Source organism: Pristiophorus japonicus, chromosome 1 (assembly GCF_044704955.1).
Source record: "Pristiophorus japonicus isolate sPriJap1 chromosome 1, sPriJap1.hap1, whole genome shotgun sequence".
NCBI classification, from domain to species: Eukaryota; Metazoa; Chordata; class Chondrichthyes; family Pristiophoridae; genus Pristiophorus; species Pristiophorus japonicus.
Window position 1 is genome coordinate 295,667,876 of NC_091977.1, and position 25,324 is coordinate 295,693,199.

Consider the following 25,324-nt stretch of genomic DNA (forward strand, 5'->3'; position numbering starts at 1 on the left):
CCATGTTGGTGCGGTGCACAAGTTACTTCCGTGGATTGTTGCAATGCTGCTCGGCAGAAGATGGATGGAGAAGATCCATTGGAAGTGGGAAGACTTCACCCCTCAAACGATCGAAGCCTTCTGCGCTCAGAGGCAAAGTAAGCCCTCACCTGAGGGTGGACCTGGCACCAATGAGCAGACCAGCACAGCACCCGAGGCACAGACCGCTCAGCACGACTACGTGGAGATGATCCAGCTGAGAAGACACGAGCGCACCTTCCAGCTTCCACTTGCAGGACTCTGGAGGAAGAAAATCGGATCCAGCTACTTCCCAACTGCGGAGGCAGAACCCGGGGAGAAGAGGATCACCGCAGTCGACATCGGGGACAAAGGAAGATGGCGCCCGAACCGCGAGGTGATGCACTGAAGACAAAGATGGCCGCGGCCAGACCACGAGGCGCAGTGTTGATGGAGCAACACGTAGCACCAAACGGAGAAGTGGATTGGGGTAAAACAAGCAAGGCTCTCTTAAAGGAGGCCTGCAAGCCACTACAATTAAAGGGACAGTTCCACACATTTAAGCAATGTAATAGTAATTGTAAGTTAAAAACAAATTGTGTAACGGATTATGTAAAGTGTGTAACTGATAATCGGAATTGTATACATGCAACCAGCGAGGAAAAGTCGCGCGATCGTGATCGGACCCCTAGAGTGTCCATCATAAGTAAGGAAAAGCTGTGTGATGCAGGATTCCCACTGCACGCAGCGGGCAGACATCCATCGGGTGCACACAGGTCCAGCGAGCTACCCAATGCTGTAGCCTGCGTCCTGGGGACCAGAGTCAGACACCACGAAGTGTGGCCACAAGCAGCCAACACACACGAGCTGCGAAGCAAGCGACCTCAGCAGGGCAACGATATTGACACCATGCCCTGGGTCAGCTCCATCTTTCAGGCAACCAATGGCACCAACTGCCACGAGCCTGAAGGAGCAGACTGCACCAAGGCCATACCCCTAGGTGTAGGGTCACCCGTCACTGTTCCCCCCCCAGAGGAAACAAGCACAAGCCAGAATTCCAAACCAAACGACGCTCAGGCCAGCGAGTCAGCAGTTCCCTGTGCACTGCTAGACAACAATTCCTCAAGGAGCAGCTGTGATCCAGGGCATAAAGGACAGGGAGGTCACAGACATCTGTGAACCTGCCCGACGATAGGGACCACGGCAACAGCCCCGAGAGCAGGCTACGCGAGCCAACCGGGTTCCCACTGCCAGCACCGGACACTGAGCCGCCACCACACTGCAGGGACACAAACCAGCAGCTCCACAAACCAGTAGCTTGTCCTCACGCACCAGTCACCGCATCAACAAGGCATCTAGCATACTTGTTGCACCACGGAACCACAAAAAAAATACAAAACCCACTTACCTGAACTTGAATGTACATGAATGTCAGGAGCTCCCGCCACATCAATGTGGCCCGGGGGGGGGGGCGGGGGGGGGAGAAAGAGAATGGAGTGGTTAGGAACACACACATACACAGTAACCACCAGCACGCTACTGCACCAACTACCCACCAAGGTTGAGCTGGCCCGCCAGAGGTCAACCAGACAAAACCCACATGGAGCTAAACTCCAGAGCAGTCAATGCAGAGGCAATTTGCACTGAGGGTTCGGGGGGGGGGGGGGGGGGGGGGAGGAAAGAGTGATGTCATGTATTCCACATGGCTACTGTTGGTACTATCTCAAGGTGTGCCACCAGAGGGCACAGCAGTGGGAGACTTGTAGGTTACCTATACAGGTGTGCCTGGCCTAGTATAAAAGGCAGGCCACCAGGTGTGATCCTCACTCTGGAGTTAACTAATAAAGGACTAAAGTCACTGCAGTTCAAGTACAACATACTGCCTCGTTGAGTCATTGTTAAGAGCATCTAAGGACACAACAGAAACTATCTACAAAACTTTTAATACATTATAGAGGCATACATTTCATGTTGCATTTTTGGTTGCACAAGAGAACATATTTTCGTTCACTTGCAATAAAAAAATAATGCCTTGATGTTAAAATTATGAGAGCAAATCCCAATCAGCTAAACATCTTGCCTGACAAGTTGCTTGAAATTCCATGCTGGCCCCAAGCCAGTGAGTTCTCCCCATAGGAATCTTCAGTTTCAAGAGAAGGACAGAATTATTAAATAGTACTTTTTTGGGCGATGATTACAGAAAAAGAAAAAGTGTGTGTAGGCTGGGGAGAGAGATAGATGGGAATGATTTTGTTCCCCGCACATTTTTCTCCACTCCCAAAGGCATTCACTCTTTTCTAGGGTACAGTTACACTGGCCCCATGCAGTCTTCAGTATTCATGTGCGAACCTAGACAACGAGCATCAGTATGCTACTAACTGTGTGGGGAAAATACTGATGAATCTGGTTGTGTCTTAACCGAATATGCATACATGTGCAATTCAGGCAGAGTTTGGCTGAATGATTAGGAGCATAAATTTCCCTACAACTTCCATCGTTTACTATAATCCAAAACCAGCAAAACCAACTTTGAGGGTGGATCACCTGCGATAGTTGTTACCCTCTTCCCACCCTCTTCCCCTGTATTTTCATGAACTACGCAATCAATTGGCGTAACAAGAACGGAAAAATATCATACAATGAGGGTGGTAAAGTTCAAATGATCATCAAGGCTTGGGTTTAAACTCTGGCTCTACAGTTAAAAGTCTAGCAACAAAAGAACCTAGAGCTTTATGGACTGTTATTTTATTTCTCCTTCCTTGGGTCACAAAATACTTATCAGACTGGGCAATTGGCCTGCTCGTCACCGTAAACTAGGGTGACCGTATTTTATAAACTGAATCCGGGGACACAAAGTACAAAAGCAAAATACTGCGGATGCTGGAATAAAAACAGAAAATGCTGGAAATCTCAGCAGGCCAGGCTGTGACACAGAATGGAAGCACAGCCGGGATGGAAAATACAAGTTGCGCAGTGTAGCATAGCGAGGCCCCCGTTACTCGAACATTTTGGCTTCGGGGTTAATTTATCTTCAACCAAATTTCACAGGACTATCCGCGGATTCAGTGGGGGGGGGGGGGGGGAAAGAGAGAAGGGGGCATGGAGCATGCGCACTGCAGTCAGAGCGTGATCTCTGAATAAATTAAAGTGCCTCAGTGAGACCACCACTTCTGCTGGTTGAAAATAGGAAATTGACATCCCTCCCACCAATCAGAACCTACCCAGTCCCACAGCCCCACCCATTTATTGACCATTCGTACGGCAGCTCGGGATCACGTGGCTCCTGATTTGAACCCACGCATATTTGTGGACAAACTGGGGACATTGTTTGCCTGGAGACACAGTCCCTCATTCGGGGACTGTTCCCGGAAAACAGGGATGTACAGTCACCCAGCTGTAAAACCAATGCTGAGAACATGCAAACGGTTTGTACTAATCCCACAAAGATCTGCATAAATGGACACTCAGGTACTCCATGCTGCAATTTTACTTGCAGCCAAAAAAAATTGTTTTTGAGTTAGAGTAGAGCGCCACATAGGGGCAACCAATCAGCATCAATTGGACAACTTGAATCCTACCCCCAACAGTTGCCACTCATATGTCAAGTCCTGTTCTGAGGTACACCAGATGGGAAGTGTTGGCCAGAGGGGATTGAAAATCAAACAGGGATGATTTAACTTGGCAATACTTTGCACCCAGCAACTGACCACGACATTGAAAGTGCCACTATCCCACTACTGAAATGTGAAACATCAAGGTAAATGAATATCTATTCTGTTCCTCGCGTTGCGAATTGATGTTAAACTTTATAAGTACTGAGCACATTCATGTAAGATAGTAAAAAAAACTGAAGATAACTGCAGGTTGCACAGAAATGCTAGGTATTGAAACAATAGTTACAACACGTGGATAGTCGTTACTGGATGTGCAAAACATCCTGCTAATCGGGGAAATGCGATATCTTTGTTGGCACAGATCTATAGTTTTCCCAGAATAGTTTGATTAATTTGAATACCAGGCTTGCTGTGAATATATAAGCTGCCAAGCTTGTTTATTGTAACTGGCTGCTCAAGTAGGAACATAGGAACAGGTGTAGGCCATTCAGCTCCTCGAGTCTGTTCCGCCATTCTATTAGAATAAAGCTGATCTGTATCTCAACTCCATTTACCCACCTTTGTTCCATATCCCTGGATGCCTTTACCTAACAAAAATCTTAGTCTTGAAATCACAACTGACCCAGCATTTACAGCCTTTTGGAGTGTGTTTCAGATCTCTACTACCCTGTGTGAAAGTGCTTGCTGATTTCACTCCTGAATGGCCTAGTTCCAAGATTAAGATTATTCCCCCTTGTTCTGGATTCCCCACCAGAGGAAATAGTTTCTCTTTATTTACCCTATCAAATCCCTTTATAATTTTAAAGACCTCAATTTGATCAGCCCTCAACCTTCTAAACTTGATTATTATGCAAGAACCAAGTTGATTTTCAAGATGCACAAGTTTTATAAGGAAATGAATAATGCAGACTATTAATTTAGAAATATTAGAACAAGAAAAAGCCAATCAGGCCGTCCAGCTCAAATTATCCTTGGTCTATTTCAGGATGTGAACTGATCACTTTTTTTTCCTCTGCCTATTTTCTCCTTCCCCTCCTTTCTTGGGACTAGGCATCTTCCAGTAATCAACCAAGTAGCCATTATTCATACATGAACACCAATGGGCTAATGAACTACAATGGGCATCACAATCAAGCCAATCATGTACTCACCCAACCTCCACACACAGGCATCGTCATCAGGGATCACAAGATTGTAATCAGGAGCATTAACCCAATCTGCAATAGCACTCCTATTACCAATCAGTTATTTTGGCAGAGACCAGACATTGAACCTGCAACCCCTCATGTATATGGCTCAACTTGGTGACTGATCTGACTATATTTTAACCTTTTTTCTATCTGCTCTTTACTGAATCGGGAATTTAATGAACAGCACATGCCTGCATTTGGTTGTGATCCTAAAATATAATCTTGTGCTTTTCTAAATGTTGTTATATATCCAGGTACCTACACAGAACATTCTTTTAGCTTTACGAGGAGGATTTTTTCCCAACTAGAACTTTTTTTTTTTAAAGTCTGGTTTGTTTTTAACATTCATGTTGAATTGTTCTTAATTGTCTGTAAAGCGCTTTGAGACGTCCAGTGGTTGTGAAAGATGCTATATAAATGCAAGTCTTTCTTTCTTTTTATTAATAAAACTTGTTTGTATCACATTTACACCTCGTGACTGGTTAGTCATTTACATAGCTCTATTAGGAACTGTAAACTTGCTAAATGAAATTGTAGGTTTTGATGTTGAATTTTCTGTACACATCTCAGCATTTACAGTTGCAACACAATGCAACTTTCCTGCATATATGTTCACTAAAGCACTTCTCCAGAATACTGTGTTCAGCTCTCAGTTCCTTTTTTTGGTCTGGCAGTTTATGCAGAGCGTGAGAATTTACATATGTCTCATGTACAACTGATGTGCATTAAGGGGAACTATAAAACTAATTGCAGTCATTTGCCATCACCAGAGTACTTGCATAACCACAGGTCTATGTAACAGAACAAGTATGGGGAACAGGAAACAGAAAAAAGCCTTGGTAGCAGCAAACATATTTTCTTGGTCATAGTTGGACAAGTCCCAACATGATTAATCAAATTCTAAGTACAAATTGAGGAACTGGTGGTGAGAAATACTATAATAGCCCTGTGTGGAAGTATTGTATTTAAATATTTCTCAGTACTCATTGTATAAACACTTTTTTTTTTAAAGTTCAGTCTGTACTCATTTCCTTGTAAGAAAAGCAATGCCCAATAGTCCAGAGGTGCGGCCCACTATACATCATGACCATAATTCAAGTGGTGTCACAATGCTGAGATATTTAATGTTCTGTAAATTGAATTCAATTGCCATGCATCACACTGGAAACACTTAGCAGAATTATTATTGAAATCTCAACACCTGCAAAACCACAAATAGCTTTATGATATTCACTGTTAAAGAAAAACCTGGCAGGGAGATTTTACCTGTCCAATGACACTGTTGAGCAACTATAAGTTAGGGTGTTAATAGTGTCAGTTGTGGCTCAGTGGGTAGCATTCTCGCCCGAGTCAGAAGGCTGTGGGTTCAAATCCCACTCCAGAGACTTGAGCACAAAAATCTAGGTTGACACTCCAGTGCAGCACTGAAGGGGTCCTGCACTGTCGGAGGTGCCGTCTTTCGGATGAGATGTTAAACCTCTCTCAGGTGGATGTAAAAGATCCCACGGGACTATTTTGAAGAACGGCAGGGGAGTTCTCCCTGGCATCCTGGCCAATATTTATCCCTCAATCAGCATCACTAAATCAGATTATCTGGTCATTGGCACATTGCCATTTGTGGGAACTTGCGTCTGCGCAACTTGGCTGCTGCATTTCCTACATTACAACAGTGACTACACTTCAAAAAGTACTTCATTGGCTGTCAAGTGCTTTGGGACATCCTGTGGTTGTAAAAGGCACTATATAAATGCAAGTCTTTCTTTATACTTTTAACAAAAGAGAGTTTCTCAATCGTGCAGCAAGTTTATCCGTTAAGTATCTGAAGTATACAGATCAAAAAATCCCAAGTTATATCTCCAGCCCATTCTCAACCAAGGCAATGGTAGGGAAGCTACAACTGACATCAATGGCCCTGGTGTAGGAAAGGTGAAAGAAATGTACAGAATTCCTGCCAATGTTCCCTCTAATTTTTTCGGGGGGGGGGGGGGGGGGGGGGTTGCAGCTCAAAGTTTTGCGCATGGGTGAAATTTCACGTTGGAAAAGCCTAGATACAGCAGTGGAGACAAAACACCTGGAAACATTTAGGAACCAACTGGATGCTGCAAGGCAGGGGGGGTTTGAGTCATTCTGGATGGAAGATGGGCTGAATGGTCTTCACATCTGTAATTATCTCATTATTCTTTGAAGCTGCTGACACTCATTTCCAAGGTTCACACATGAATAATGGCTGCTTGGCTATGGTACAAGAGAATAATTCACGCCTGCAGAACCAGAGCCTAAGTGAGGAGTCAGTGTCTTCCAGAATAGGTCGGCAAGATAATACGCACTCTTCCCACCACCCAGGAACCACTGTGTCCCATGAGCTTATTTGATATTCTGAATCTATACTTATCCCTATAACTTATAACCAAGCATATTTTTCTCCATATTTCTAAGGAGCTAATCAACTGCTTTGTGCATATCTACTGTGCAAAACTCTAGTCACTGCAAGACATACAACAGCTTGCTTTAATATGGTATTGAATATCCCAGCACATTTTACTCAAATGTAATTATAAGCCTAGTCAATAAAATTACACATTCCGATCGATATTGGGCATCAGGCCTTATTTTAAAAGAACTGGCAAGCTGCAGACGCCTACCATGCATCACCAGGCAGCAGTCTGCAGATAGGTCCTTGGCGAGGGGGAGGATTTTGGGGGGGGGGGGGGGAGAAAAAAGAGATGGCAAGTGGGAATTAGCAGCTGCCCGTGGCACTGCTATGGAGGCATACCGGAGCAAGCTCGAGGGGCCAAATGGCCTACACCTGCTCCTATTTCTTATACCTGCTCATCAGCTCTACCTAGTTGTTGACCAGTTTGGGAAAATGGTCCAAATACAGGCTTAAGGCCCCTTATTAGCATTTTCAAGGAGCCCAACGCTTGTTTTAGGCGGATGCCAGTGACACCTCTACAGCACCCAAATAGGATGTTGGATATGTTTCTAACACTGTTCGGGTGTGGGGCATTGGCCCCTAAATTAGACCTCTGTGCCCCCATTTTCTGCCCAGCAAAAGGGTGCAATAAGGTCTAATTTCGCCCTTAAAATTCATTACAGCGCCACTTAACATCTCAGCTTCGAGTCAATCATAAACTTGGAAGCATTACTCCTCAGATCAAAGTTCATTAGACTGAATGTGTTCAAATATGGATTTAAAGGTGGCTGATTCATGGCCCACAAACATGTGGTCATATAAAGCTTAAGCATTTTAGTTCCTGCCTCTTAATTTTTCTGTAAATCATGCAAAAAGCAAATAAACAACACTATCATATTTGTTACAACCAAAAAAGTTATAGGATGATTATGAAGCCATATGACGTAGAAATTCCTCATGTACCAAGCAATTTTTTGTATATTTTACACAAGCTTAAAAATAGTTGCGTTTTAGACAGGGCTCATCTCTGCAGATTCAAGATGCTGCCTGTAAAAAAAGTTAGTGTTCTTTCTTCTCATTAAAATTCTGTTCACTGAAAGCAAAGACAGGTCTGCCCCATTACGAAGAATTGGGCAAAAGCTTTACATGTGCTCTCTCTCCTCTTGACTTCTACTTGCGCTCAGGTACAGTACAAAATAACTGTATACATTACTGCTCAACTATTTTTATCAAACCCTTTAGCATCTCTGCACCAATGAAGGGTTATCTAGCACTATTTCAGTAACAACTTCTGAGGTCTGAAAAAGACCAGTAAAAAAAATAAGGTAGTGACTCAAACTGTAACTAAATTTTGGTTAAATCGTAATAATGGACTCTACATGCACTATACCAGGAAACCAAGGACAGCGAAACTATCGAAAAATCAGACCAATGCATGCCTATGCCTTAAAGTACAAGCAGTCTTCTATTATTTAACAGCTGGCTTGAATCATCTAAAACCACAGGATTCAGATGAGCTTTGCTCTTGTGGTGCATGACATCATCTGAATCCCTTCATTGTGTTGCAGCTGTATAAGCTGCCCAAACCAGCTATTATTCTTTATTTGAAACACATGTAAAGTTACACATTTAGTGAAATATCAAAATGTTTAATTGTCATTAACAGCAACGTAAAGACATGGAGGCATATGGTGAGAGCTCAAGAAACCATGTTGAAAAATAGGCTGAAGGGGGTTAAACTTCATATGGTGTCATACCCATAAAGTTCGCAGGTGCAGCCAAAAGACTTCTGCCTGATTGGGGATGTTTGCTCTTTATGCTGCACATTCATTGTTTAGCTGAAATGTTTACTAATTACAATTCCAAATTTAAAAACTTCAACACAAATTCAAAATCATTTTATATTCTGCACATTTCCTTTCAATACTTCTACCTTTTGCTCAAGGCTAAGGCATGCCTCCCATATAAGGAATCCAGTAATTGTGAAATCTAATCCCGGCAAACTGCTTAAAATAGGACCAGTTTTTAACACGAGCACATCAGATGGGTCTCTTCATCCTGATGTTCACTGCTCTACGCATCGCCAGCAATTTATTCTTGTATCCAATATTTATGTTTCCCACCCCATCTAATCTTGGAGTGGGACAAGAGGGAAGGAAAATGTTGCGTCAGTGAACAGATTGGTTAACAGAAAAATCCAAAGCTTAATGCCACTACTTTTCTTTGTTAGGAAAATAACAGGAAAAAACAAATACAGGAAATCAGAAAGAAAAAAATTGTTGGAAATGCACAGATCAGTCAGCATTCAAATAAGCTCCCACCTGAAATATGGACCAAGACTGATCCTATTTTAAAACCTTTGCAGGCCTCATTTCACAACTACTGGATTCCTTGGCCCCAAGTTTCCACACGCGGCGAAAAAGGCGCCTGAAAAAAAAGCGGTATTCTGCTCGATGTCTGCTTGGCGCGGCGCACAGGGGGCGGAGCCTACCACTCACGCCGATTTTGTAAGTAGGAGGGGGCGGGTACAATTTAAATGAGGCTTCTTGGTGCCGGCATCCCTGCGCGTGCGCGTTGGAGCGTTCGCGCACGCGCAGTCTGAAGTAAACATTGGCACTCGGCCATTTTTAAAAGTGCTGCAGAAAAAGTGAAGATTTGTTTCTTGGACCCCTGCAAAGGCTTGCATTTGAATTTTCTTGATATTTCTGTGTGTGAGGGAGTGCTTTTAGCAGCACTGCTGAATAAATCACCTGCTGAAATCAGTGAGTTCAGCTTTTCACTGCTAAACTTGCAGAACTGGTGCCTGCAAATTAAGGACTGTGTGTTTGGAGAAATAAAAGTGCCAATTCAACTTTGCAATGGATCAACTTCCACCAAGAACAAAGAATTTCTTGCATGAGGAAGCAAACCATTCTGCACATATGTGGTGCACCCATTCTGCAAATTTAAATATAAAGATGTCGATGTGGCTGCCTCTCCCTGTCCAAATGGCCTCAGTCAGTCCCCCTCACAGCTCGAAGGCTGCTGCTGCTCCCGACCAGCCACTGATGCCGCTGCAATCCCATGGCCGAATGGCCTCAAGTCCGTCTGGGTACTGCATCTTCGTGGGGAATGAAGGCCTGCCTCAAGCACCAAGGCTGCTTGCTGCCTGCCCCTGCCGTCGAGACCGACGCCACACCGCTGCCTCAAGCACTGAAGCTCAGCACCAAGGCTGCTTGCTGCCTGCCCCCGAGACCGACGCCACACCGCTGCCTCAAGCACTGAAGCTCAGCACCAAGGCTGCTTGCTGCCTGCCCCTGCCGTCGAGACCGACGCCACACCGCTGCCTGAAAGGCCTGCCTGAAGCACTTTCACACAGGTAGGAACATAGTTTATTTAATCTTTTCTTTGCTTATAAATTTTTATTCAAGTTGGATTTATTTGTATAATATTTGTATAAGTATAACGAAGGATTGATTGTAGAATTTAATGACTTCCCTTCCCCCTCCCCTCTCGTTCCCGACGCCTAATTTGTAACCTGCGCCTGATTTTTTAAAGTGTAGACAAGGTTTTTTCAAGCGTACAAAAATCTTCACTTGCTCCATTCTAAGTTAGTTTGGAGTATGTTTTCACTGTGGAAACTTTCAAATCAGGCGTCAGTGGCCGGACACGCCCCCTTTTGAAAAAAAAATTCAGTTCCAAAGTGAAACTGTTCTACCTGACTAGAACTGCAGAAAACTAAATGTGGAGAATTCTGATTTCTAAGATACTCCGTTCTACACCAGTTGCTCCTAAAAATCTGGAGCAAATCATGTGGAAACTTGGGGCCCTTATATGGAGAGCATGCCATGGCCTCAAGCAGAAGGTAAAAATATTCTCAAAACAAACACATTCGTAAGTGAGCAAGACCAGACAATTTATGATCAGCTCTTCCTCATCTGTGGAAATATTCCTAATGTGTTACTTATCAGAGTGTATATACTTTGTGCTTTTGCTTATAGCATAAAGTACTCAAAAAGATTTTCCTACTGCTGGCCCTTGTGGGGAAGCCCCTCGCCTACATCCAATGTCTGTTGCTGACAAAAAAAAGCTAACAGTACAAGTCCCACATAGCCAAGTCAGAGCCCTGACAATCTGTGGCAGTGCATGCAAATGCAGCAAGCCTGGGCCACCAGACTGCTGTGTAACTGTTTTTAAACTTAAATGGTCATGTAATGGTAATGGCAGCACAATTCTGGGGAGAAAAAAAGACACCAGATGGTTGAACAATTGACTGAAATTATGTCAAGCCAATAGCAGTACAATAAATATCTATTGATGTCCAAAATATGTGGCTTAAATCAAATTTACAATATAAAGTAATCTATTACATTTCAGGTATTTATAAAATGCATCTTTTTCTAGATGATGGCAGTTTTTGAATTTACTAAAAAAAATACTATTTTTGTTACACCTATATTTAAATTACTTTGCAGTCTTTGATATGAAATTAACTTATGTAGATCAAATTGAACAACTCAATTCAGCTCAACAACATTAAGATGTTTGTTTTTAAGAACATTGGTCTTTGTGAAAACTATAAAATGACGATTCTTTTAAAAAAGGCAATCAGTCTTTAATATCAGTTGATAGTAATGACATAATAGCATTATTTGCTGGTAATCAACAACACATGGACACTTAATAATTTATAGCAATTATATCATCATAAAACCTCCTCCAATTTAGACCCCATCATACAACATCTAGATGGTATCCTGCCTAATGATCTTTATAGGCAGGGCACTGCAAGAAAAAATGGACTTGCATTTATATAGCGCCTTTCACAACCTCAGGATGTCCCAAAGCACTTCACAGCCAATGGAGTACTCTTGAAATGTAGGTAGTGCTGTAATGTAGGGAAACACAGCAGCCAAATTGTACACAGCAAGCTCTTATAAACAGCAGACCAGATAATCTGTTTTCAGTGATGTCGATTGAGGGATAAATGCTGGCCAGGATACCGAGAGAGCTAGGTCTTAGTCCAGTGACAAGGATTACCCAAGACGACTGGAGACCAGCTTTGCTGCACGGACCCAGCGCACACATATCACACTGTGGGCTGGCCCGTGCTGCCCCAGGGCCTTCGCCTCTTTTGAGCCCCAAACTCACGCCTCTCCTGGGCCCCGGTCACTTCCATCTACAAACTCTTGCCTCTCCTTCGTCCCTCCTGCTGTGCCTACCTGCACTGCAGTCAGCGACTTGGCTTCGCAGCCGTCGCCCTCCTGCAGCAGCATGCCGCCGGACGCTGCTCCCTCCAATGGACCCAGACTGCTGATGGTCTTGCAGGTCGGGACCGCGCCGATTTCCGGGCCAGGCTGCCGCACGCTGCTCCCTCCAATTGCCCCAGCCCGCTGATCTGCTATTCTGTCCCAATTTCCCTTGAAAGCCAAACCATTGGTCTTGATTATATGTACTTCTACATTTCCATGGGTAGTCTGGAGGAGCAGCACCCAAACAAAGACTCTCAATCTCCATACATCACTTTTCTTTATAGCTCCAATCAAGCACCGTTAGAGACCTATGATTCCCACAGGGAAATGTGAGGGAATCTAGCCGTGCATGTTTTGGAGTGTGACCCATACAGTAGGGCATTCAATGGTCTGGTCCTTTATATTAAGTAACACCACTGAAATACCATACATCTGCCATCAACTGCACTCTTCCATTGTTTAAAAAAAAAGAGCAAGACAACACTCCCCAACAAAAACCCATTTGAATTGCTGGGTTCTTACTCACTATAGTACAGATAGTCAACATTCTTTATTAGTGTCAAATCAGGTCTGCAACAATACAGAGTATGATTGCCCCAAAACACAGTCTAAGCTCTCTGCCAATTCAGCAACGTGGACAGTAGGACCCATGGGTGAAGGGAGAAACATGGGAGAAAGTACTCTTTACTAAATATCCTTGTGCAATGCCAAGGGCATCAACAAGTACATTATAAAAAAGACATACTAGTAACTTCTAAGTTGTTCTGGCTCAGAATCAAGAAATTAAAATCAGTGCTGTGGTTTCCATTTCCCTCATCAGTCACCTTTATGGCCTGAATGAGTTGAGAAATGAAATCCCATTTTAGTGATTTTTTTTGCATTAGGTCTAAGCCCTCTTAAGTAAATGTGGCAAACTGACCTTAACAGGAAAAAAGCGGCTTTTATCCTACCAGCCAGGGCAAGATCTGCATCCACACTTAGCAAATAAGACCTTACAAACTAAAGGTGGGTAAGGGGGGGGGGGGGGGGGGGGGGTCATCAATTACAGGAAATTTATTCCACAACAGACCAAAGTGCATGATGGAAGGGACTCTGCCATGGACTCAAGATTTTCTCCTGGCTGGTGAGATAAAAGCCTATTTTCTCTTAAGTAAATTTGGGCAGTCTTAACTAAGGGGGTTTAGACCTACAACAACACTGCTCAACTCACGCAGGCCATAAAGGTGACTAATGTGGGAAATGGAAACCATCACATTGATTTTCATTTCTTGGTTCCGAGCCATAACAACACAGAAATAACTTGTAAGTGCTGTTTTTATAATATACTTGTAGATATCCTGTTGCACAAGAATATTAAGTAAAGGGTTTAGTACACTGGGCTGAAGGTCTTTCTCCCATGTTTCTTTCTTCAACCCTAAGTCACTATGTAAATACACTGCACTAAGTATCTGAAATAGAAACAGAAACACCGGAATTTAGCATCCGAAAGAGAAACAAAGGTTAATGTTTTGGTTGGGACGCTACATTAGAACTCAGACTGAAGTGCTCTGTTGTGGGGGATCAACAAAAGCAATTTCCTCAGCCACTCCTACTACTGGGTCGCGACAACCCAATGCTAACTTGCGATTTCAATCAACAGTTTCCACTTACTGCTGACTTCATGCTATACAGCTTACGCTCAAACTCTTTCCAAACAAATTCTACAGCTCTGTTTTTGAGGTTAATGAGATTCATAGCAACTTACCTGAACAATGTTCCAAAATACTCTTCAGTTTTATGATGCAGCTATTCATTGTCACTTTCAATTTACCAGATAGGAACACAAGAACAAACACAAAGGAACAGGATTTCACTCTTGACATAATGTAGATTTTCTCAGTAAAAAAAAGTCAAATTGAACTGCTTTGCAACAAACTCACTGTTAAACCAGAAAAAGCTGATGTTAGACAGATGATGGTGATGTCTTCCAACATATGCATTTGTCTTAGATAGTGTATAAATTCTTGGATAACTGTGCAGTCTATAGTTCCTGGCCAGCAATGGTTATAGTTATGGATAATTCATTACCAGCAGCTTCTTTGGCAAGTTTATAGAATGAGATGCTTGGTTAAATGGAAGAGAATCCTTCTACAATAAATGTTTGCAGAAAATATTCTCTGGCATGCAGCATCCATCAGTGTGACACTTACTGGGTTTACAATTATGTAGGGTTTGATTAATTTAGTTTCTTTACTAAAGGATTCTCATTCTTGCACACACATATAATAGGTTGTAAAAAATACAATTAACCTCAAGACAAACAAAATTGAGTTTTTCCACCCCTGCCCAATCTTCTAATGCACTGAAGGTTAGCTAAACTGGAAGTGATGATAAAGTGCAATAAATCAGAAGGAAATTAAATTAAAATAAAAAGGGTACTATCAAATCAGAAAGGAGTGCCAAATGTACTTTTTTTTAAAAAAGGGAAGCTTTATGATAAAGAAAGTGTCTCTCGAACCTCAAGAAAAACAGTTTATAAGAATGAGCGAATCTGCACATTACCAATGCTGCATCGAAAGGGGTGTGGTTGAGAGGCAAACCTGCGGGAATAAAAATCAGTACAAAAATGATTAAAAACTATATTACTTTCAGCCTTTTAGTTGTGCCTCCTTTACTTCTGGTTAAGAAAAATATCTTCCATGACCTACAATTTTTTGTTTAACAGTCATTACATTAAGTACTAAATCATGAGTAAGGATTTATAGAAAGAGATTAGGTCAGATTACGATTTTATTGAATAACCACCAGCACTCTCACCCAAGACAGTCCCAACATCTCAAAGCATCCCCACAAACATGTCAGAGGTTTTAACCCATTAAGCAAACTACAGTTTATTCCTATTAATTTTCTTGCACAAACTATTCAAATTAAGAAAGCAAGCAAAACTTGCATTTATATAGCACCTTTCATGACCACCAGATGTCTCAAAGCTCCTTACAACCAATGAAGTACTTTTGAAATGTAGTCCCTGTTGTAATGTAGGAAACACAGCAGCCAATTTGCGCACAGCAGGCTCCCACAAACAGCAGTGTGACTATGACCAGATAATCTGTATTTTTGTTATGTTGATTGAGGAATAAATATTGGCCAGGACACCAGGAATAATTCCCCTGCTCTTCTTTGAAATAGTGTCATGGGATCTTTTAAGTTCATTTGAGAGAGCAGACAGGGCCTCAGTTTAACGTCTCATCTGAAAGACAGCACCTCCAACAGTGCAGCACTCCCTTAGTACTGCACTGGAGCGTCAGCCTAGCAAGTCTCTGGAGTGGGACTTGAACACACAACCTGCTGAGTCAGAGGCGAGCATGCTACCCACTGAGCCACGGCTGACACTTCTAACATAATTAAAGCAACGTAATTACACAAGAACATATGAAATAGGAGCAGGAGATAGGAGCCTGTTCCGCCATTTAATACGATCATGGCTGATCCGATCATGGACTCAGGTCTACTTCCCTGCCAGGTCCTCACAACCCCTTATCGGTTAAAACAGTATTTACCTTGATCAAAAAGTTGAATAGATAATTTAAACTTAACGACACTGAATTAAAAAGGAGGTTGTACTTCCTATTCAGTTCTATGGTATTGATGCATTTTTGCTATTTCAGACCCACTTATGTCTTTACTACCCTGGACAATATTTCAAAGTATATGATAACTCATCATATTGTTGAAAATTTGTATGCTGACGCACAAGACCAGAAAATTCACCTAAAAGTTATTCACACGAGGATTGGTTAATGAGCAGAAAGCAGAGAGTAGGAATAAACTGGTTATTTTCAGGATGTCAGGGTGTAACTAGTGGAGTGCCATAAGGATCGGTACTGGGGACCTCAGCTATTTACAATCCATATTAATGACTTAGATGAAGGGACCAAGTGTAATGTATCCAAGTTATCTGATGATACAAAGCTAGGTGGGAAAGTAAACTGTGAGGAGGAGACAAAGAGCCCGCAAAGGAATACAGATAGGTTAAGTGATTTGGCAACAAGTTGGGAGATAGGAGTATAGGGCCCAAGTTTCGAACCGCGCCTAGAACGGCACAGTCCCGACCTGGACGCCCATTTTTCGCGCCACAAAGTGCGCCTAAAAAAACCCTCCGTATTCTCCACCTCCCTGCAGGTCCTCTGGCCCTCGGTGCGATGCAGCAGGAGCTGTAGGGGGCGGAGCCAGGTCCCTGTGCTGAAAACAGTGCCGGGACCTCTGCACATGTGCGCTACAGTGGGCACGCAAGTGCAGTAGCTCCAGGCGCCCGAAACTTTGTGGGAGGGGCCCGAAGCACGCAGCCCCTAGCCCTGGCCGAATGGCCTCACTGGGACTGCGTGAATAAGGCTCCTCCCACGGCCAGCTCCTGCTTCCTCCCGACTCCCGCTCCTGCTCCCCCCCCCCCCCGCCCCCGGACCGGACCCGTCTGCCGCTCCTCCTCTCTCCTCTCTCCACCCCCCTCGAGACCCGACCCATCGCTGCCGCTCCTGCATCCCCCTCCCGCCCCCACCCCCCCACCCCCCCGGACCCGACTCAACCCGTCTGCCGCTCCCACCCGACTCTACTCTACTCCCGCCCCCGGACTGGATCCGACCCTCTCCCTCTCCGCCGACCCGAACCGAACCTCTCTCCCCGACCCGACCCAACGCCACCTACCTCTGGTGCTGGGGACGGGCCCTGCCCGAAATCTCGGGCCCGGCCCGTTCAGCCTTCGGTCCCGACGGCAAACCGCTTCCTAAAGGCCTGCCTGAAGAACTGTCACACAGGTAGGAACATGGTTTATTTAATCTTTTCTTTGCTTATAAATTTTTATTCAGGTTGGATTTATTTGTATAATATTTGTATAAGTATAACTAAGGATTTATTGTAGAATTTAATGACTTCCCTCCTCCCGCCCCCCGCCTAATTTGTAACCTGCGCCTGATTTTTTAATGTGTAGAACAGGTTTTTTCAGTTCTACAAAAATCTTCACTTGCTCCATTCTAAGTTAGTTTGGAGTATGTTTTCACTGTGGAAACTTTGAAATCAGGCATCAGTGGCCGGACTTGCCCCCTTTTGAAGAAAAAATTCTGTTCCAAAGTGGAACTGTTCTAACTGACTAGAACTGCCGAAAAAAAAATGTGGAGAATTGCGATTTCTAAGATAGTCCGTTCTCCACCAGTTGCTCCTAAAAATCAGGCGCAAATCATGTGGAAACTTGGGCCCATAATGTGGAGAAGTGTGACAATATCCACTTTGGTTGGAAGAATGGAAAAGCAGAATTTTTTTTTTATATAAAAGGAGGGAAACTAGTAAATGTTGGTGTTCAGAGAGATTTGGAGGCCCTTGTACATGAATCACAGAAAGTTAACATGCAGGTACAGCAAGCAATTAGGAAGGCAAATTATATGATGACCTTTGTTGCAAGGGGTTTGGAGTACAAGAGTAAGTCTTGCAGCAATTATATCGTGCTTTAATGAGTCCACACCTGGAGTACTGTGCACAGTTTTGGTCTCCATACCCAAGGAAGGATATACTTGCCTTAGAGGGGGTGCAACGGAGGTTCACTAGATTGATTCTTGGGATGAGGGGGTTGTCCTTGGAGGATACATTGAGTATATTGGGCCTATATTCGCTGAAGTTTAGAAGAATGAGAGGTGATCTCATTGAAACACACAAAATTCTTAGAGGGCTTGACAGGGTAGATAGTGAGAGGTTGTTTCCCCAGTCTGGAGAGTCGAGAATTCGGGGTCACAGTCTCAGGATAAGGGGTTGACCGGAACCAATGTACAAGAGGGAGTGTTTGCTAGTGCTGTTGGGGAGGAGTTAAACTAATATGGCAGGGGGATGGGAACCAATGCAGGGAGACAGAGGGAAACAAAAAGGAGACAAAAGCAAAAGACATAGATGACCTGGAAGAGGGGACAGAGTGTAGTGTAACAAAATTTGCAGATGACACAAAGATTAGTGGGAAAGCGGGTTGTGTAGAGGACAGAGAGAGATTGCAAAGAGATTTGGATAGGTTAAGCGAATGGGCTAAGGTTTGGCAGATGGAATACAATGTCGGAAAGTGTGAGGTCATCCACCTTGGGGGAAAAAAAACAGTAAAAGGGAATATTATTTGAATGGGGAGAAATTACAACATGCTGAGGTGCAGAGGGACCTGGGGGTCCTTGTGCATGAAACTCTTTTTGGAGTTTACCTGCAAAACAAAAACATTAATCGGTGCCACCCGCCCTGGATGACACACCAAACATTTACAAGGCCCTCTTTTTTTTCTTTCCTTTTTTTTGTTTTTTTTTTTGGGCACTAAAATCAAATTTTCCTTTTTCCAGTGCCCCCTATAAAAGGGGAGGGGGACACTAAAAGCACCGGGAATTAAAACAAATTAAACTTTAAAACGTAAAATCAAATTAAAATTTGGTTGCCGGGCGTGATGATGCACTCCAGTCCCTCCGGTGCCCACCTCTCGCGGAAGGCCGCGAGCGTACCCAAAAAGTTAGTTTGCAGGTGCAGCAGGTAATCAGGAAGGCGAATGGAATGTTGGCCTTCATTGCGAGAGGGATGGAGTACAAAAGCAGGGAGGTCCTGCTGCAACTGTATAGGGTATTGGTGAGGCCGCATCTGGAGTACTGCGTGCAGTTTTGGTCACCTAACTTAAGGAAGGATATACTGGCTTTGGAGGGGGGTACAGAGACGATTCACTAGGCTGATTCCGGAGATGAGAGGGTTACCTTATGATGATAGATTGAGTAGACTGGGTCTTTACTCGGAGTTCAGAAGGATGAGGGGTGATCTGATAGAAACATTTAAAATAATGAAAGGGATAGACAAGATAGAGGCAGAGAGGTTGTTTCCACTGGTAGGGGAGACTAGAACTAGGGGGCACAGCCTCAAAATATGGGGGAACCAATTTAAAACAGAGTTGAGAAGGAATTTCTTCTCCCAGAGGGTTGTGAATCTGTGGAATTCTCTGCCCAAGGAAGCAGTTGAGGCTAGCTCATTGAATGTATTCAAGTCACAGATAGATAGATTTTTAACTAATAAGCAAATTAAGGGTTACGGGGAGCGGGCGGGTAAGTGAAGCTGAGTCCACGGCCAGATCAGCCATGATCTTGTTGAATGGCGGAGCAGGCTCGAGGGGCTAGATGGCCTACTCCTGTTCCTAATCTTAAACATAAGACATAAGAATTATGAGAAATTTCTTCACTAAAAGGGTTGTAAATCTTTGGTATTCGCTACTCGAGGGCTGTGGATGCTCAGTCGATGAGTATATTCAAGACGGAGATCGATAGAATGTTGGGCACTAAGGGTACGTAGATAGGACGGAAAAGTGGAGTTGAGGTAGATGATCAGTCCTGATCGTATTGAATGGTGGAATCGGCTCAATGGGCCATACTCTTGCCCCTACTTCTTATGTTCTTACAGTCTTCAATACAGACAAAACTGCACTGAGTATTTCTTATTCCACCTCTAAAGAGGCCTGAAGAATACAGCTCTTTCATTAACCTCCCTCCTTTCCACCAACTGCCATGTTATTTGCCATCTGAGAAGATGCTGATACATCTCAATTACTCACAACAGTCTCTCAACTGCAGATGAAGTGAACAAATCACATCCATACAGTGAGTGCCGACTAGTTACCTGGTTTCAACTTTCGTTAAAACTGACAAACAAGATAGTTACCAGTTGCAATCAGCTTGACTTCTCTGCGACTGTTGGTAAAGGCTTTTGGCAGACTGGTGTAAAGTTTTAGACATTACAGAGGTGCAGAAATATTTGTACCATCAATGGTGCTACTGTAGTACTGTGAACTCTCACCTGCCAAATGTATAAGGCAGCTAACAAACACTGCAGTTGATGGACCAAGCACACAAGGGCACAGATATTTGAAGCACGTCAGTCTCACCCCCATCCACCTCCCTCATTCTCAATTATAATCTGTCATGCACAGAACCTAGTATAATTATGGAAACATAGCTTCAGGGCAGGGAACACACCCAATTGATGCTAGAACTGGAACTGATATTTGATAACTCACAGGACATGTTAGAAAAATTACTTTAAAAAAAACATTTAAATATTAAATACCAGATTCATGTTATCTTGCTCAGTGTACTTTATTCACAATGTTGTCATTCCCAAGTTACAAAGTCACAGGGAAATATAAAATCAGTATTTTGCTGTAACCCATTGTACAATCTTATCCCACTTTGTTCCTTTTTTCCTCCTTCATTTATTTCATACGCACTCTTGCTTTAGTCTTTCTTTCCTTCCTTACAATTTTCTCACTTTCCTGCTCCTCTCCTGAAGTTGGCAACGCATACTGGAGTATGGTTTCATAGGCATGCGAGTCATGCAGTACTACAACCAAGTTCCCCTCCTCGTGTGCAAGCCTGGCAATGATTATCCAACAGGGACTCCACAGTCAAAAAGCCAAAAATGACTGTACAGGGACACCACAGTCAAGTCCAATTCTGCCCTCACCGTTGCATTTCCTGCAGTCACCGGAAAGCAATCATGACCAGAATTAAGACCACGGAATAATTTTTCCCACCATTACTTCAAGCAATAAGGCCAGTTTTAGTGCCTCCACTGCCATTAGAGACTCAGATAAAGGCTAATGTCAAACCTGGAGACCTCCTCGGCCTGAAATGGCTCAGTAGTAGCCAAATGGAAAATTTGCTCACTGAAGCAGTACTTTTTTTAAAAAAATAATACAATGCTGTCCAACAACCCCTTGGAGACCTTTTCTCAAATATCTTTATGCAGTAAGCATGCATTTGAAAAGAGGCAACCTGTAAATGGACTAGCAACATCCGCAAAAGGTATTGAATGTGATGCCTGCTAACACTGTTCTCTTTGGAACAGAGAAGATTAAGAGGTGATCTATAAGAGCTTTTCAAGATGTTGACAGGTTTTGATAGAGAAAAACTATTCCTTCTGGTGAGCTAGTTAATAACCAGAGGTCATAGATTTAAAATCATTAGCAAAGATCTAGAGGGGCAATGAGGAGAATCTTTTTCAATGAGAGTTGTAAGGATCTGGAACACAACCTGAAAAGGTGGTGGAAGCTGATTCCATCAATAATTTTAAAAGAGTGTCGCACAGGTACTTGAGGATGGGGAACTTGCCGGGTTACGGACACAAAGCAGGGGGGGGGGGGCGGACTAAACGCAACTGTTCTTTCATTAAGTTTCTATTTCTACATCACATCTCACCATAGTAGCTGACATTATAGTGATTGCACTGAGCCAAGCTTTTCCTTTCATAATATTTTGCCTTTGCTGTGTGATGCCTTTTTTTGGTAACTTATCTGAAAACTAACCAAAAAAATGCTTTTTGTTATAAAGACTATCACCAGAAAAATTCAACCTGGTAAGGAAGGAGAAAAAAATCCCCAATTATCTGGAAAACATTGCTGAATTCAAAAAAGGATAACGACTTAGTGAGTCTATACTTCGCACAAAAAACCCAGCCACCTTAAAACTGCTTGGAGAAGTACGATAGGAAGTTTGACATATCCATTCCAGACATCTGGATTAGTTATTAGACAAACTCTTCCTCCTCCTCCTCCTAGAATGCAACACAGATCCTCACTCACCCACCCCCCTCCTCCTAGAATGCAACACAGATCCTCACCCCCCCCCCTCCTAGAATGCAACACAGATCCTCACCCCCCCCCCCTCCTCCTAGAATGCAACACAGATCCTCACCCGCCCCTCCTCCTCCAAAAAAGGTGTGTAATATTTCACAACCCACTGCCAGAGCCCTTAGACCTGTAGTCACTGGCTTTTAGCGTCAGTGCCACATCCTTTTGGGCAATGACCCAATGCCAAAAATGCAGTGTACATGATGCAAGTGCACATCACTGATGAAATTTGCATTGCAATGAGACTACTTGGAAGTGGTATGAAAGCCAGCCAAAAAAGATAAGCCTTCAAAGAAAGAATAGTTCTTCCTTATACCACTTAAAGACTGAGAGGAGTTGCTTATCCTGTCAGCTCTCTCTAGTCATTAGAAAATAAAATCAACAGTCAAAGGCTGTTTGTGCACCTATGCACAGAACTTCACCGTAATGCAAGTAATACCATAACCACAACTCTCCAGGTACATGGTGATTAAAATGCACCCAGTAATATGCCACTTTATATGGTATGTAAAGGTAGAAGAAAACACTTAATTTGGACTTGCACATTTACTGAAAGAGATTCAAACCATTATAGCTCTAGTGAATTGTCAGTTGGGTTTAACTGTGTCGCATTCAGCAAGTTGTGCATATAATAAAAGTAAAACATTTTAATGCAGATAGCAAACTTAAAAATAAAATCACACGTTCGGATTTTACAATAAGCCAAAGCACTTTCCCCCTCTAAACCATGAGCTTCAGGATCGTTGCAACAGCCTAACATGGTGCATGTTATTTAACACAAACATATCACACTCCCACGACACATTGAACTCAAATCTTTAAAACTAAACCATGTGAATCAAAAGACATTTACGGATTGCCCAAAGCAACAGCTCATTGGTGGAAAATGTAACATTCTGCGCGAACTTCGACCCATGCAGTTTCTAGTTTTGTTCCCAAGACTTTTTTTTCTCTGAAGACAGGGAGAACTGAGCTTGGGTTTCAGGTACTGCAAGTACTTTCTCCTGAAAGTATGCACCTTCGACGCCCCCCCCCCCCCAAAAAATGAGTTCATTAACAACAAAACCCCAGTTAATAGTCCATGACTGATTCCTTACAACATCTGTTTTACTTTACCTATTGTAAGGCAGCAGCAGAGCAGGGGTGGGGGGAGAGAAGAGAAAAGATGTGGAGGCTGCAGCTTGAGTACAGTGCCCGGGGAGGAGGAGGGGTGGGGAAGGGAGAGGGGTTGCACCTGAGCGGGTGTTGAGTCTCTCTGGGACTCGGATTGCAATGAGCCGGACACCAGCCTCCGCACGTTCACCCCGGGCCGGGCCGGCCGGCCGGCGTTCGAGACAGAGGGAGAGAGAGAGAGAGAGAGAGACGGGCTCAACCCCAGGCAGCAGGCCACGGAGCTCACCGCAGGCCCTGGCACGGAGATTTCCTCCTCCCCCTCACCAATGTACGCTCGCTGAGTCCCCCACCGCGCCGGCCCCCCCGCACTCACCAACCGTCGCCCTCGGCCGCCACGCAGAGACTTGCTGCTGCCGCCGCCGCCGCCGACTCGCCTGCTCCATGGATCGTACCCCTCCCCCCCCCATCCGCCCCGAGCCCAGCCCGGTCCCGCCCACTGACGCATGAGCCGCGACGCCGCTCCCTGCGCGTGACGTCGGCCGCGAGCCCGGCCAGCGCAACGTTCCCAGAGGCGAAGGTTGCAAACCTTTGCTGGGAACCAGGAGGGTTGTTGCGCAGCCAGCTGCTGGTTTGCATCGGAGCCACCCACTCACGCAACTTTTGCAGAAAGAGACGTTCCCGATTTACTCATCCGTAAAGAATCCGAAGCTGTAAACAAGAGGAGGGAGGCACTATTAGAAACGGTATAGGTTGCAAATTCTTTGTTTTTTTTTTGAAGTGCCGTAAAAGGTGGCGGGGTTTGAGACCCATTCCAGAGACTTGGGCACAAAAATCCAGATTGACACTCCACTGCAGCGCTGAGGGAGTGCTGCACTGTCGGAAGTGCCGTCTTGGAGATGAGACGGTAAAGCACAACCCCTGCCTGTTCTCTCAGGTGGACATAAACATGGCACTATTTCGAAGAAGAGAAGGGGAGTTATCCCTGGTGTCCTGGCCAATATTGACCCCTCAATCAACATAACAAAAAAAGACTATCTGGTCATTATCACATTGCTGTTTGTGGGAGCTTGCTGATCGCAAATTGACTGCCACATTTCCCACATTACAACAGTGACTGCACTCCAAAAGTACTTAATTGGCTGTAAAGCTCTTTGAGATGTCCAGTACTAGTGAATGGTGCTATGTAAATGCTGGTCTTAAATGGAGATTGCCTGATTTTATTAAAGATTAACACCCACAGTAATATTAGTCACTTTAAAAAAAAAACTAGGATAAGTATGATGAGTGAAGAGTGCTAATTGAGGATTGAAAGGTTTACACCTTAAATGTTAACCTGTTCTACTTTGCATTTTCAGCAGTTTCTTTTTTTTAAATTTTAGGTTGCTGACTTTTGCAAATGAAAAAAATTGCATTTCTATAGTGCCATATAGTACCTCAGGACATCCTAAAGCACGTTAGGGCAAATTAAATACTTTTTGAAGTGTAGTCACTATTGTAGTGGCATTTGCAGGGATTTTTGAGTATAATAATATGAGTGGCATACATGGTGGGCTGGATAAACTTTAAAGAGATATCTGCTGTATTTGGTTTCATAATTGTCAACTAATTGCAAATAGGGTATGTCACATCTGAAATCCTATTTCCTCCCTGCCCCACCCCCTACCTGTCTAGTTTAAATGAATTTCTATTGTTGTCTAAATGTTCCTTGCAATTACTCTTTGACCTTCCTAGTCTCTTGCCGCCGTCCCAGGCTCGACTCCCTTTTAGACAAGCCTGCAGCTCCCCTCCGTGCCTCTCTTGGCATTCTCCGAAGGGCCCACCATGGCACTGGTCGCTATCTCCTCACGAGCTGTCCCATCCAACACTCACCGACTTTGCCGCCCAGACTGCCCAGGGGGGGCTAACCTTGCCAATCTCCTCCCCATCCAACTAGCAGTGGATCAGCCATCATGGATCCTCTCCAGAACTCCTTGCAGAATGTATGTTCACTTGCGAACAAGACCCTTGCCATCCATGACCTTATCATGGATGATTTCATCGACATCATGGTACTGACGGAAACTTGGCTGAGGGGTGGTGACACATTACCTTTAAACAAAGCCTCCCCGCCC

The 25,324-nt window shown here is 43.9% G+C and overlaps 1 protein-coding gene across 4 annotated transcripts in view; it reads right to left on the reverse strand.

Moving 5' to 3' along the window:
- Positions 1–23,676, reverse strand: part of rnf19a (ring finger protein 19A, RBR E3 ubiquitin protein ligase) — a 108,063-nt gene extending 84,387 nt beyond the window's left edge. For all 4 annotated transcript variants that reach the window (XM_070888481.1, XM_070888480.1, XM_070888479.1 and 1 more), the window contains exon 1: positions 23,587–23,676. The gene's annotated coding sequence lies outside the window, so the exon portion shown is untranslated. The remainder of the gene's footprint in view (positions 1–23,586) is intronic.
- Positions 23,677–25,324: the final 1,648 nt, after the last annotated feature.